This window comes from Lissotriton vulgaris, chromosome 10 (assembly GCF_964263255.1).
Source record: "Lissotriton vulgaris chromosome 10, aLisVul1.2, whole genome shotgun sequence".
Classification (NCBI taxonomy): domain Eukaryota; kingdom Metazoa; phylum Chordata; class Amphibia; order Caudata; family Salamandridae; genus Lissotriton; species Lissotriton vulgaris.
In genome coordinates, this window is record NC_141698.1 from 737095676 (window position 1) to 737108035 (window position 12360).

The window sequence follows — 12360 nt, forward strand, 5'->3', positions numbered from 1 at the left end:
TAAAATTAATTAAGCAGTAGCCCTTGTAACAGTGTATTCTCAGTGCCACCCGTAATAGAAAAGTAACAGCATCACCACCTGTATGTACTGGACTGGTACAGTAACGCAAGTCTGTCTCACTCATCATAGCGGGCGTCTGTTTTCCTCGGGTGCAAGTTGACTGCGCTGGCATGATGCCGGCTTGCAGAAGTTAACGTACCAATTTTGCTAAACAAGAGAGAAGAAGAAGAATAAGACTGGTGTACTGTCATAGTCGACTCTAATGGAGTGAGTCCATAGTGCTCGTAGAATTGATTCCTTAAACTCCCACTAATGTTAGAGCAAGGGTGAAGAAGTGGGAGGTTAGATAGATACTGGCCACAATAGTTATGTACTGCACTTGCAAGTTGCTAGTTCTACTGTGACACAACTTTCTGCTGAATAATTTTTTGTTAATCTTAAAGAGCATTGGTTACAGACTATGTCTTTCTTTCTTCATACAGATGCTCCTTCCAAACCAAGCCGGAAGGAGCTGGCTACACAGGCCCAGCAACGGAGGCTGGAGGCCACTGTCGCTGAATATCGGCGGCTGGTGGCCCAGGAGGAGGGGGACACGCAGTATACCACTACATCTAAAGGGACTGCTGCATCTTCCTCTGCGCTCCCTGGGCCACCCAGACGGCGCAGGTCTCCAGCGGTACGGAGCCGGGGTACCGCAGCCACCCACCACCGCCGAGCGAAGAAATCAGCTGCCCCCCACAGCAGTTGGAAGAAACGTATGCACCGCCTTTCCCTGAGGGTTTCCTACCTCGAGCAGGAGCTGCTCAACACCAAAACCCTGCTCAAGACCCTCCGCAAGGAGCATTCCGACCTGGCCCGGAAATTCAACAGCAGCAGCCAGCAGTAGGAGGAGACTGTCCCTTGCCCCTTTTTTAAAGACTTCAGGGGGGTGGGAATTGGGAGTTGGGTTTTTTCACTTTTTTGGACTTTTCACGGACATTCGTTGGGGTTAGGGAGTGGGGGTGGGTTGGGTCTTGTGGGAGATTATTTTTGTCAGGGATATAAATATACTTTAAACTCTATTTTAGATTACATGTTTTTTTACTTCTTTTGAGGCTGGTGGGTGGGGGTTTAACAGTAACTTTGTTTTGGTGACACTTAAGTGGCATCTTGATTCAAGTTGTGTAATTAATTGCCCAAATGTTTTCAAAACTAAGTGCCTCTCACAGAGTAAGTGAATTCAAGAGTGCTAGGACTTTAGTACTACTACCGTCAATCTCTCGTCTCTCCTAACACTCCATTATACTACCTCCCACCAAACGCTTATCTTACCTGTAATTTGTGTTTGAAAGTAGGGCTAGGCCCAGGGCTGGCTCCACGGGAAAGGGCGATTAAGGCTGGCAATCCTGGGCGGATGAAATGTCCTCATTGCCGTGGTACTAGTGGTGTGACACAGTGGCAGTTGCATGCCTATGGAAAAAAAAGAAAATGAAACCTGGTTTGTCCTTACTGTAGCATTACAACGGTACAATAGAGAATATAGCAGGTGACAGTACACTAGAACAGTGCCACAATGTAGCATAACAAATGGTAAAGTATTTAAAGTATAACTAGTACTTGCGTTGAATTTCTTTGACATTGGCTACTACTACAAGAAATAGTACTGAAGCTGAGTAAGTCTAGAATATATCCTCGGATTCCTTCACCAGCCTGTTGCTATGACCTTATCCTCCCCAGCAAGTGTGTGGAATTATTGATGTCATTTAGTCACACATCAATCAAAACCACACAGCCCGGGGGAAGAGGGTTAGGGTTTGGAAAATGGATGGGAATGGGGCTTTCTTTTTGGGTAGGTTTTGTTGAGAGAAAAAAAAAAGCACAGCATGGACAAACAATAATTGAACATAAAGAAATCTTTGGGTACAAAGCTAACCATAAATCTTTTGCGTGACATAAAGGAAGTGCATGCACTACTGAATGCATTGTTACTGAAAAGTAAGTAGTACTTTCGACAACCGTGAATGACAGAATGCGACAGTACAGGGCTACATTAAATTAGGTTTAAAAAATAGCTGAAGTAAAACCTATAGAATGGCTGTAGGGATCAATTTAGAAGCAGAGAGAGATCCAAGAAATGCTGCCACACTCATAGAAGAAAACAATGGATACTGTATCTGTATGTTGTTGTAGTTGTCCTGTTGAATTTGGTAAGTAAGTTGCATGCAGCAAACCATTCCTCTTATTAGCTTCGTCCATCAATGTTGGTGACCAGAAGACACCCTGTCCACTGCCTGCCTGGCGGATGCTGAATTGCGGCTCGCTAATGTGAAGCCTGACTCCATCCTTTTTCCCCCATTGCACAGACTGAAACCCGGCCTGTAATTATTGAACGAAAAACAGGAAGTGATATTACAACACCACTGATAAATAAATATAAGGTATGTACGCTGTGTAGTGCAAAAAGTCACACTTTGAGTTTCCTAATAGACAGTACAATATTTTTGAAAGTGCGTACTCTGTCTGAGTCTCCTTTTGAAGGATAAATAAGTATGGGCAAATTAATTTAGCGGATCTTTCCCCTCAAGCTAGGTGTACTGTAAACTGTGTTTTAGAACAAAATTAGACCTTCCCAGCAATACTCCCACCCAGACCCTTACTAAAGCCAGTCGCAAAAATGTAGAAGACCCCCAATCAGATCTAAAAAAATGAGGCCTAGCAGAAAACTGGTGACAAAACGTACTTTGAAAGTAAAAGTAGGCCCAAATACCCCCTTACCCACCGTGGATTGTATTCAAACCACTTGCAAGCAAGCAAAAGTATCCATAGCCAGCATCGCTCCAAGACTCGAAACCCCCCCACCCAAACACATGCAATAGAAATACTGCTAACCCTAACAAGCCCTAAGTTAAGAATAGTGGCAAAGGCTTTCTTTAATTATGCCAAATCCCCCCTTTCCCACCATGGATTTTCTTCAAATGACTTGCAACCAAAATTACACATTCCCACGAGTGCTCTAAGACCCCAGAACTCAGTTGCAAAAATCTAGAACACCCCGAAACACATGCAATCCTGCTGCTAGGGCTAACCCTAACGAACCCTAAGTTACAAAAAGTGCCAAAAGGCTTTTCCTTATGGATTTTATCCAAACCACTTCTATCCGGTATTAGACCTTCCCAGCAATGCCCCAAGACCCGCCAACCCACCCGTAAAAAAGCACAACACCCCCAAACAGCCAAAAAGGAAAATCTCATACTTACAATATTTCTCGGCCTTCGGTCCAAACGCGCTGTGCAGCTAGGTCATAACTCCCGTTTTCCACCACGGGTTTCCTGAAAAGCAAATGCAATCAAGGTTAGACTGTCCCAGCAGTGCTCCCAGACCCCAAAACTCACCACAAACACCCGGAACCCCCCCAAAGAGCACCTGATAGGCAAGCAAGTCAGCAAAAACACAAAATAAATTTCGCCTACGATTTGGTCCAAACCTCTTTTATCCGGTATTAGAGCTTCCCAGTAATGGCCCCAGAGCCGTCAACCCAGGCGAAAACTAGTAGAAGACCCCCAAACAGCCAAAAAGCAAAAGTACAAAAATGGGGACTTAGTCATTTTTTTGGCAATTTCCAAAATCACTCCTTGCGTGCTCTGCAGCTAGGCTCTAACTCCACTCTTCCACCATGGATTTGCTTCAAACCTCTTGCAATATAAAGTATCCATAGCCAGCAGTGCTCCCAGACCCCGAAACCCACCCACAAACACCAGGAAGCCCCCCAAACAGGCCACCGAAAACTCTACATTGAGAAAAATGTCAGAAATAGCAAAAAGAAATTCTGCATGGATTTTGTACAAACCACTTCTATCCGGTATTAGACCTTCCCAGCAATGCCCCAAGACCCGCCAACCCACCCGCAAAAAAGCACAACACCCCCAAACAGCCAAAAAGGAAAATCTCATACTTACAATATTTCTCGGCCTTCGGTCCAAACGTGCTGTGCAGCTAGGTCATAACTCCCGTTTTCCACCACGGATTTCCTGAAAAGCAAATGCAATCAAAATTAGACTGTCCCAGCAGTGCTCCCAGACCCCAAAACTCACCCACAAACACCCGGAACCCCCCCAAAGAGCACCTGAAAGGCAAGCAAGTCAGCAAAAACGCAAACAAAATGTTGCCTCCGATTTGGTCCAAACCCCTTTTATCCGGTATTAGAGCTTCCCAGCAATGGCCCCAGAGCCGTCAACTCAGCCACAAAGAAGTAGAACACCCCCACAAGTGCAGAGTCTTTCTTCATTGGGCGTAATCCAGCCCTCTGCTTTGAGGGAAATAGGAGTCTGGAGGAGGAGGATAGATGAGCATGTTCTTGTGAACTTGTGAACCTGAGGAATGCAGACTGCGGCACCTTCAAATCAATAAGCAAACAAGTGAAGACAGTTCTGCTGATGAGCTTGTTTTTGTGATTAGGTGATTAAAGTTTGAATTATATTAACTGTGCACAACAAAGAAAGACAGACACACAGGAATAAAAGTGAATAAGGACGAAAAAGAAAGTTATTGATTCATTGTCTCATTTTCAGGGCTCGGTGTCAGTGAATAAGAATAAGGCTTCGTCATCATACTCTGCGAATTCAGGCAGGGTGAGGTCAGTGTCACTTAACAGAGAAAAAATTTCCCTCATCTACGTTGCTGTCCACCTCGTCTTCATCCGGCGTGCTTTCTCGTAGTTTATAATCTGGTGGTATGAGGTGCTGATTCATCTCGATCATTGTTAATCTCTCCACATTTTTGGGCGAGAGGCGGCTCCGTTTGGAAGTTACAATGCCACCAGCAGCACTGAAAACACGTTCAGAAGACATGCTTGCGAGTGGGCAAGACAAGTAGTTTATAGCCAGGTCGGAGAGCTGTGCCCACAATTCTTTTTTCCCATGCCAATTCGCCAATGGGTCAGCATTAACATAGACCTCTGTTGAGTCATTCAGATAGTCCTGCACCATCGACTCAAGGTCCTCCAAGGTTCCTCCACTTTGCTTACTTTTAGCTGTGACCTTTTGAGAACCAAACCCAAGCCGAGTTAGCCAATCCTCTTCTGCATCCAATTTTACTGTTGTGTCTGGTGCTGATGATCCGGTTGCCGGTGTCTTTAACGGCTGAAAGGTCACTTGTGCCACAGCCACAGGTGCAGAATTGGAATCTTTTGACTTGGGATGGCCTGCTGATGCTGATGTACTGCCTTTTCCTTCAATTTTCTGCCAATCTCTTTCAAACCTCTTGGATGACAAGGCTAGCCAACGTTTGTACTTTGTAACATCTTGATCACCAAAAGGAAAGAATGCTTGGCCTGCCAGCGCCTTTTTGTAGCGTGGATCCAGAATAGTAGCACAAATGTAATGCTGTTCTGAGTGGATCATTTTAAGACGTTCATCACCAAGTAGGCGCTAATAATTTCTCCGCCAAAAGAAAAGCGCCTTCAGTTGGTGCTCCAGCATGCGCAACAATGGGATAGCTTTTCCCAAATTACAGTCCTCCTTGCTGACTGAACGCGTGAGGACCTCAAAAGGACGAAGCATGCCTGTCAGGCTTTTAACTAGGTCCCATTGCGCCGCATCTAGCCTCAGGTCCTTCTGAGCTGTACCCACTGTTAAGAAATAGTGATCGAGTACCGTATACTGCTCATACAGACGCTCAAGCATGTAGAAGGTTGAGTTCCAACGTGTTGCCACCTCCTGGATGAGTCCTTTCACTGGCATTCAACGTTCATGTAGCAGGCTCCTCAGATGCTTCCGGGCCTTAAAAGAATGGCTGAAATGGTTGCACATTCTTCAGCAGATGGCCACTAACTCGCACGCTGGACTGTCTTCATCACTCAAGAATTTTTTAACAACCAGGTTTATACAGTGCGCCAAACACGGCATTTTGAAATACTCACCCAGCTCCATGGCCTAAACTACATTGGCACCATTATCTGTGGAACCATAACTAATCTGGTGTTTTTTTGGGGACAGCCAGTGAAAGACCTTTGTGTTAAACTCATTCAAAATGTTTTCTGCTGTGTGACGTTTCTCCAAGCCAAACATGGCTAGTGTTGCATGTTTCGAGCAGCTTTAAAAACTTGGTCCGGGTCAACACCTGCGTTTAACTTTGCTTTAACCCCTGAAAAAGAGACCCAGTGTGCAGTGATGCACATGTAATCAGCGCCTGCGCCACTGGTCCACATGTCTGTTGTCAGATGTATAGTGTGAACAGCACTCTTCTGCAAAGCTGCCCCAATCACCTCCAGCACATCTTCATGTAGTGCTGGAACCGCAACTCTGGCAAAATAGAACCGGCTAGGAACCTTCCATTTAGGGCAGAGCGCTGCCACTAATTATAGAAAACCAATCCCTTCTACAAAAGAAAAAGGGAGAAGGTCCAGAGCTAGCATTTTAGCCAGCTTAGTGTTATACAGACGCGTCAGTGGGTGGTTGCGTTCATATGGCGCTTCTGTAAACAACATGGTTTTAATGTTGCCCTGGACCAAGCATTTACGGGATGATGATGATGACTTCTTCGACCCAGTTACGCTCGCTGATGAACTTTTTCACATTGGTGTCTCACTCTCTCCCACACTCTTAGTGTGGCTCACATGGGGTGTGCTGCTGACAGGGGTACTGGGTGTAAGTGGAGTGTTTGACACGTCTTCTTCCTCCTCGTCATCATCAGATGAAACATCAACGTTTTCTTGACTTGCAATTCGGGCTTCCTTGATCTCCTTTAGGTGCACAAACCATTGGACAGCGTGCTGTCTCTCAAGATGACCTCTCTGGCCTCCGGTACCATAGTTGGTACCAAACTTACCCCGACCAACTGCATGCTTACCAATGCTACAAATGGCGAAGTTTTCCTTTTTTGGGCAAACACTAAAGAAGTCCCAAACTGCGGACTTGAAATGTCTGTGGGGGCCGGAGGAGGCGGCGATACTGGTGGTGGTGGTCCTGCTGCTAATGCCAGATGAAGTGGAGGATGTGGGTTGCCGAACTTTAGTACGTTTTGCACTTTCACCACCACTAATTGAGGTCGAGGTGGATGGAGGTCCCTTCTGGCGAGGAAGAAATATGGAAGCGGTACGTGTTGGTGTACTAGTTAACTCCAATGATTGTGGTGTTTCCATTGCCTCCTCGTCGACAACATCATCACGCTCAGCAGCTTCTCAGGCTATGGGTCAAAATGTCTGTTTGCTGCATGCCCGCTGGGGCTGCAGTGACCTTTATGATGACTGGGTCGTCGGCGTGAGAGTCTTCATCAGCAGCAGTATCCGCCACTTCTTGTTGAGCCTCATCACACTCCATAACTATGAGACTTTGTATGAGCTTCCTTTTACGCTTAACTACCTTTGTCAGATCATGGTGTGCCTCACTCTCAGACGGCAGTAGTGCTGGTTCCCAATTTTGATCCGTATCATCAGAAGGAGGTGTGCTTGAAGAAAATGTAGACACCACCCTTGATCTTTTCCTTGCTAGGGATGAGGAAGACAATGAATGATCAGGAGGAGTGGCTTCCTCAAATGATACCTCGGCTTGATTGTCGATTTCCTGATGTGCCCCTACTTCTGGAGGAACAACTATTGTGGGCACTTGTGACCCTCCATGCACCTCTGCTTGCGCATCTCCTTGCGCTGCCTCTCCTTCCACAAGTACTTGGGCTTGTACTTGCACATGTGGTTGTTGTTGCGCTGTGGTTGTTCAACACTCGTCAGATGAGTTACAACAACCTGTGTTGATTGAGGGACATTGCTGCTACTTTCTTGCGATGAGCCAACATCACTGGTCGATGGTGATTGAACAACTAGACTAAGTGCCTCTGCAGCACTCAAGGGCTTGGACTTAAGTTGGCGTGGCGGTGGTGGTGGCACTAAGCCCAATGGAGCGGGGGTGCTGCTCCCAGCTTGGTCCCCAGCAGATCCCGCTGCTGCTGCAGGCATACTTTTTTTTTTACTCCCAAAAAATGTGTCGGGCGGCACACCAGTCTCCTTGGTAACTTGCTTCTTCTGCTCCTTGCTGGCAACTTTCTTGCTAGAGGAGCTACGGGGAACTTTTTTTGGGGCCATCTTCTTCAGAGCAGGTCAGAACAGCAGGCCGCAGTTGCACGAGTTGCAGAGTTGTCTGTGGCCAGACGTGACGTCGCGTGACGTTATGCTGCACACACACACCGCTGCAGGACTTCTTCCTGGCACTGGTCGTTCTCTTGAGTCTTGTGGACCTAAAAGCAATGGAAGACAGAGGAACATCAGTTCAGTTATACACCATAAAAAAACGAAAATCACAGAAAAATCAGCACAATCCCAAGCCATCCAGGCCCTCCATGATTTAAATTCAAGACACCCCACAGAAAGACTAGGCCCATGCACCACTCACTACCCCTGGGCATAAAGGTTGAAAGCTAGGCAAAATGGTTGCAGACCTAAGAACACTGCCTGCATTCAAAATGGCCCCCTGCCTCCCAGCACATGCCCAGGGCCTGCCTGTAGCAGCACTCAAAATGGCCCCCACCCACATGGCCTGTCCCCATGAACACCCCAAAAAATTGAAAAACACAGAAAAATCAGCACAATCCCATGCCATCCATGCCCTCCATGATGTTTAAATTCAGGATACCCCACCAAAAGACTAGGCCCATGCACCACTCACTACCCCTGGTGAAAAGGCCACAACAACAGCCCAAAAAAACGAAAATCACAGAAAAATCAGCACAATCCCAAGCCATCCAGGCCCTCCATGATGTTTAAATTCAAGACACCCCACAGACAGACTAGGCCCATGCATCACTCACTACCCCTGGGCATAAAAGTTGAAAGCTAGGCAAAATGGTTGCAGACCTAAGAACACTGCCTGCATTCAAAATGGCCCCCTGCCTCCCAGCACTTGGCCAGGGCCTGCCTGTAGCAGCACTCAAAATGGCCCCCACCCACATGGCCTGTCCCCATGAACACCCCAAAAAATTGAAAAACACAGAAAAATCAGCACAATCCCAAGCCATCCATGCCCTCCATGATGTTTAAATTCAAGATACCCCACAGAAAGACTAGGCCCATGCACCACTCACTACCCCTGGTGAAAAGGCCACAACAACAGCCCAAAAAAACGAAAATCACAGAAAAATCAGCACAATCCCAAGCCATCCAGGCCCTCCATGATGTTTAAATTCAAGACACCCCACAGAAAGACTAGGCCCATGCATCACTCACTACCCCTGGGCATAAAGGTTGGAAGCTAGGCAAAATGGTTGCAACCTAAGAACACTGCCTGCATTCAAAATGGCCCCCTGGCTCCCAGCACATGGCCAGAGCCTGCCTGTAGCAGCACTCAAAATGGCCCCTACCCACATGGCCTGTCCCCATGAACACCCCAAAAAATCGAAAAACACAAGAAATCAGCACAATCCCACGCCATCCATGCCCTCCATGATGTTTAAATTCAAGACACCCCACAGAAAGACTAGGCCCATGCACCACTCACTACCCCTGGTGAAAAGGCCACAACAACAGCCCAAAAAAACGAAAATCACAGAAAAATCAGCACAATCCTAAGCCATCCAGGCCCTCCACGATGTTTAAATTCAAGACACCCCACAGAAAGACTCAGTCCACCCACCACTGAGTACCCCTGGGCAAAAGGCCCCAACAACAGCCCAAAAATCGAAAATTCCAAAATTGTAGTTGCAGCAACTGTAATGCCCCAAACAAACTTACTTGTGAAATTTCTAATCCAAAAGTGATCCAAAGAAAGTCAAAAAGGCCTCAAATCCAAATATCCAGCAGCATCCACAAAAAGTAATCCTTCCAGGTGAAGAATCCAAATGAAAGTGACCAGCACATGAAGAAAGCACTGGGAGGAGCCTGCTGGACAGGAACAGGAAGTTGGAGACTGTGGGGCACTTCCTTCCCCCCCCCCCCCAAAATGGACTCCTTGCAAAAAAAAGTGCAGGCAAATGTCAACCTGAGAAGTTATTCTTATAAAAATCATCATTTCCAGGTTTATGCTGCTTGCTGGTGGATTTCTTGTGCAGAATTGCAAATTTTGTATTTTCGCGAGTGCGAGATTGTTGCTACCCGCCGCATCTACGTGTTCGCAATTGCGAACTCCCGCGATACGTGATCACGGCGTTCTCGCGTTGACAAACTCTCGCTGTGCAAGGTGGCAAGCTGCGATGACGTAATCGCGGTCGCCAAACTCCCGTGGGATCCCGCAGCAAGATCCAAAATGGCGCAGCACTCGCAAAATATCGAGAAAAACAACTCGGCAAATGTGAATGACGGTAAGTGAACGCCGCGCGCCGCAAAAATGTATCACCAAGAAAAAAAAATCCGCTGCGTGCGAATTTGCGGATTTTCGGTAATTTCGCGAGCGTTCGCGGATTGCGAATTTACCGAAAATCCGCAAAATCCGCGAGTGGAACGGATTTTCCACCCATGCTTAATTAAGAAACCTCTTCATATAGGTTTTCTTGTCCTTCTATTCTACTCTGCTGATGGCTCAGGACAGCTTTCCTTATTACAATATTTATGGTCTCCTATGATACATGCATACATACATACATGTATATATATCTGACAGCCTTTGTAAGGAGTTTGATTACCTTGCTGTTCTATTCAAGGTTTGTGACTATCAATGAAGATCCTACAATGCAGAAGGAAAAGTTACATACCGGTAGGCATTCTGCATTGTAGGTATCTTCATTGAAGTCATCCCCGGCTGTCAGGTTTTAATATTATTGTTATCCTGTTCTTCCCGTAAAAAAGAACTGACTGTGTCAGGCAAACTGCCATTGCAGTGCATTGTGGGATTAATGTTCTCTGGGATTCTTAAAGGTACAGGTCTCCTTTTGAACTTTTAGTGCCTTTCAGACAGTTTTTTCCTTACATTCTAGACTTTGACACACTCCCTTTTCCTATGAAAAGTGTTGTCAGCTTTGCAGGTCCTGCCCTCTGCAGGCTCTACCAGCATGTTCCAGGAAAATACAACCCTGACAGTCTACACCACAAATGAATGGGAAAGGTCTTTCAGTGATGAAAACTATATAGACTTTTTTGCTGGATATTATACATATATGAAATATGGTGTTCTGGGTTCCATGCAGGCATTACAGAATTATTCAATTCATGACTTCAATATAGATACCTACTATGAAGAACTATACCTACAGGTATGTAACTTTTCCATATTGTGCTTCTACTAGTGGTATAGTGCAAGTAAGTGATATCAACATTTTGAAAAATGAAACGAAAGAGGAATATAATAGAATTAATTGAGGTAATATCAATCATATGTGTTTAGAGGAGTACTGACAACTTTTGGGAACGGAGCCACTGCACCTGCTGCACCATTTATATCATGCCCCTAGAGCCTACAAAATAGCTGCTTTCGTTACAGCCTGTTTAGTAGCAAAATGTAGCAATATTTAGTGTTTAGCGGAGTTATGACAACTTTTGGCCCACGTGCTACTACACCTGCTACATCATTCAAATCATGACCCTATTGCCTGTAAGGTAACTGCACTCATGACTGCCTGTTTACTAGTGAAATATTGCAAAATTTGGTGTTTAGAGTGGTTCCTAGAGCTTTGGGACTCTGTGTCACTGTACCTACTGCACTATTGAAATCATGACCCTATTGCCTGTAAGGTAACTGCACTTGTGACGGCTTATTTAGTAGTTAACCCCTTATCTGCTAGGCCTCCCCCCGTGCTAAGCCTTTTTTGGGCTATTTGTGGTAGTTTGTGCTGAGGTCCCTGTAGCTTTTTGTCCTCATATGGTATCCATGTCAAATTTGCGCCCTTTTTTCCAACACCCTGACAATTCTAAAAGTACCCAGGATTTGTGGATTCTCCTGGAGGGGACCCAGAAACTATCCAAAATACAGAAAATTGGTTTGTTTTGTGTTATGGGAAGAAAGTGCTGCAGAAGAAAGAGTCTGTTTTTTTGCCTGCAAATGGTATCAACAAAGGGGTTGTGGTGCTGAAATCAGCATATTCTCATCTTTCAGGGACAAGCAGGCTTTTGTTAGAAAACCGAAATGTTGTACACAGTTTTGGCATTTTACTAGGACGTAGCCTATTTTTGTTATTTTCTGTGTTTTCAACCTCCTTCCAGTTAGTGGTAGAAATGGGTATGAAACAATAATGGATCCCGGAAAGCAACACCTTTCTGAAAAGTTAATAAAATTCTGAATACAGCAAGGGGTCATTTTGTAGATCCTTCAAGTTTTTTTTAATAGAAACTAACAGTTGAAAATACAGAATATTGAAATTGAGTTGAAAATAACAGTCATTTGTGCCAATGTTTTCACATGTAACATCTTCTAAGCATGGAAGATCTTTGAAAGCAATATCTTGTTACATCTGCTGGACCCTTTTGGT

The 12360-nt window shown here is 45.5% G+C and overlaps 1 protein-coding gene across 2 annotated transcripts in view; it reads left to right on the forward strand.

The window, feature by feature from the left end:
- ODAD2 (outer dynein arm docking complex subunit 2) overlaps window positions 1-12360 on the forward strand; it is a 1227385-nt gene that overhangs the window by 361976 nt on the left and 853049 nt on the right. The window lies entirely within an intron of this gene.